General features: G+C 30.9%; 1 long non-coding RNA gene across 1 annotated transcript; it reads right to left on the bottom strand.

Moving 5' to 3' along the window:
• Positions 1–269: 269 nt before the first annotated feature.
• LOC107624712 lies at positions 270–982 on the bottom strand. The gene is made up of 2 exons (XR_001616947.2): positions 839–982; positions 270–755 (listed from the first exon to the last, which is right to left on the bottom strand). It is a non-coding gene; the product is annotated as an uncharacterized LOC107624712 (long non-coding RNA).
• Positions 983–3,340: the final 2,358 nt, after the last annotated feature.

The following is a 3,340-nucleotide window of genomic DNA, read 5'->3' as shown; positions in this document are numbered from 1 at the left end:
AAATGGTGAACTCTATTTAATGATTTGCAGTATGTACAAGACAAGATTTGAACCTCCACGCTTGTTTAAACAAACTAGTGAGTTAACCACTAGATTAACCAAATTTAATTGGGCTATCTGGCTATCCCTTTTTTTTGGTATTTTGACGGGCTTGATAACCCAATCTCTTTGTATTAACTGACTAATGCTTTCTATGATTGCTTCCTGGTGATTGCCCCTTTCTTCTCTGTTGCTAAGAATTTGGAATGCTGCTTTGGAATAAGTTTTTAGAATGATTTTTTGTGTAATGGATAATGGATAACAAATAATATTCTTATCTTTTGTGGTAATGGGCTTATGAAGCCCTACAAATCTGATTTTAGACCACCTTGTAGTTTGAAATGAACTATGTAATGGGCTAAAGCGTAAAGTTCTCAAATCTGATTCATAGCCCATAGTACATAGTATTTTAACAATTGGAAAACAGGCAGTGAATGTAAATGCAGCTTCAACAAGTGACTGAGTGAGGATAGGAGGGAGTTATGGAAATGAATGTTCCTCTAAAGGTGAAGATGTTTATTTGGAAAGCCTCACATAATTTAGTCTTAGTAAACTTGAATCTATTTAGGGAATACATCGCTTGTTAAAAACTTATACACAGTCCACAAAACCGTTACAATGAATTCTTACAAAGTAAGACACAGGAAGAAAGTCTACAAAGTAGAAGAAGAGGAACACTCAGCAAAGTTGCACTATCACTACCTATCTCCATGATGCTGCATCCAAATCAAAAGATCACAATTAAAACATGTTCACACATTATATGGATCTAATTTAATTTCAAAGAGGTAGTACTTACATGATATGCAACAAGGGATCTGCAGTAATTAGTGTTTGTGAGGACTGTACTTGTTGATCCACACTCACTGTCCTTGAGTGAAACTGAGGACCTATCAAGCTTGATTGCTGACCATGGATTAGTGGCACCAACATGTGAAGATNAGATTGAGAGACTGAATCTGAGATTCAGTATTATGTTTGTTGGTTCAGAGATTGATACTAAAATTTTTGTTTCTGTCTCTAAAATTTCTGTATTTCAGTACCTCTAAAAAGTAGGGACAGACGGGACTAAAATTTTAGAGATAGAAACTGAAACTTTAATAACATTTTATACCTAAAATATTCTCATTTCAATTAATTAATTTCAATTTTATTATTTGTACAAATTAAATTAGAGTTTCATTCTTGTTTCAATTTTTGTCTCCCACTTTGCACCAAACAGAATACTGAAATTTATTTCAATCTCTGTCTCTTTAATCTCTGTCTCTCAGTCTCAATCTTTTCGTCTATATCTCTCCACCAAACCCTAGAGACATTTCATCATCCTATTCAAAGGTCCTTTTTTTTTAATATCAGTATTAGAATATTATCGTTGAATTTTCTGATTTATGATGAGATTGGTAGATAGATGATTAATCTGAGAAGAAAATATATTTAATATTATTGAAAAATATGAAAATGTTATCTATTTTAATTTACAATGAAAGCCTTATTTAATTATTTTTATATTCAAGACTCGTTAACCAAATCATAGTTAATTAGGAAAGAAAGGGGGAACATTATGCTTGAAGCTTAGAAGATAAAGATAAACACCAAACTTAGAAGAAAAAGATAAACACTAAGAGCAAATATTTAATGAATATCGTTAATTATACAAGAGAAAACAAGAAACGTCAGATTAAATCCATCACCCTCAAATTAAATAATCTTCTTGTGAGAGTGTATGATTGTGAAAAAAAAAAGTCAAAATAATGTATAAAAAATGTTAGAAGATCAATAAAATTTATTATTTATAACCAATAATTAATTATGAATGTTTAGTATATTATTAAATTATTAAATTAAAAAAATTAATTAATAACTAAAAATAATAATAAAAAACAATAAATTGTGCTGGCTCTTGACGAACATTATTATATGAAAAAGTATGGGGAGTCAATGGAATATTTGTACAATGTGTACAATGGAGATTTAGGAAATATTAGAGATATAACCATTAGTGCTACCTTTTCCTATCAGTTGAAGCTTTTGGGATGATTGGTATCATGACATGGTATTAGAACTCTAGATCCGAAATGTCAAAAGTTCGATATTTGATGAACTCGAAAATCAGTTTAAGTTTAACTATGCTATTGTTTAGTGAAACTTAGGGTAACCATGATAATGCTTATGTATGTATATAGTTTGGAACAAGCACGAAAAAAGTACAAGGGCGTCAACGAGAAAACGAGGCTAGTATAATAGTACTTTTGGTTTTCTAGAATGTCGTTTGCTGGAGTCAAAGCACCATAACCAAACTACTTAACTAGACTAAGTAAAAGTAATTAAAACACAGAACACACACATGATGTCAGCAATATATACATCTTTAAATAAGTTTCCTTTTAATAGAAATATCAATGTGTCGCTCCTAACCATTGACAAATGAAATTAAATAATTTTATAAAATCATGGATGTTGGAAAGGGTATATATGAAGGTTCGTGGCAGATTGATATTGATATGTGTGTTTGTTGAGTGCAATAAGGTTGTCGTTGTCTGAGTTGGAGAAAATTAAAGCGTAAAGAAGGTTGGAAAAATGAAAACTCGGCTGGGAAGTGAATCAAGTAAAAATAGGACTATAATTAATTGGTTTGATTTTTCACACATTTATCATGGTACGAGAAACTTTCAATGTCAAATGAATTGTCAAAATCTATAAAATAAGTGTAAACTACTGTTTATTACGCTTTGATTTGTTGTTTAACTTTTTAATATTCGATAAATTCTCCTTTTCTGGCTAGGGAGGGTTTGAAATCTGCATGTATAAGCTTAGCGTTTACCCTCTATCATGTATTTATTTAGGTGGAAACTCAGGTGCAGTTGACTTCACGTGAAGTTGATATCTGAGAACCGTTAGATGATTTGACTGATTTGACTAAATTTTCATCTAATCTAACGACTCTGAAGTATCAACTTTGTCGACTTCACCTGAGTTTTCACCGTTCATTTAACTATGTAATGTAAACCTTGCCACGCTGTAATTATGATTGCAATATGCCGTTTGTTTATGTCAAATGGTTGCATGTTGAGAATTTTTCAAGGAATACTGTATACTTAAATAGTTAACTTAATCAGAATACTCCATAAGAGTGTTGAGAATTTCGGATTATGTTTGTTTAATCAATGCCCTATTATATGACAGATAAGGGGTCTGCATTTGAGACATTGACTCAAAATAGCTTCCAGGAAAATAATAAAATATATTCCATCTGTTTCTACCACATCGATATTAAACATGTTATTTATACACTAAAATTAAT

This window comes from Arachis ipaensis, unplaced genomic scaffold (assembly GCF_000816755.2).
Source record: "Arachis ipaensis cultivar K30076 unplaced genomic scaffold, Araip1.1 Aipa831, whole genome shotgun sequence".
NCBI lineage: Eukaryota > Viridiplantae > Streptophyta > Magnoliopsida > Fabales > Fabaceae > Arachis > Arachis ipaensis.
This window is presented reverse-complemented; position numbering and strand designations above follow the sequence as displayed.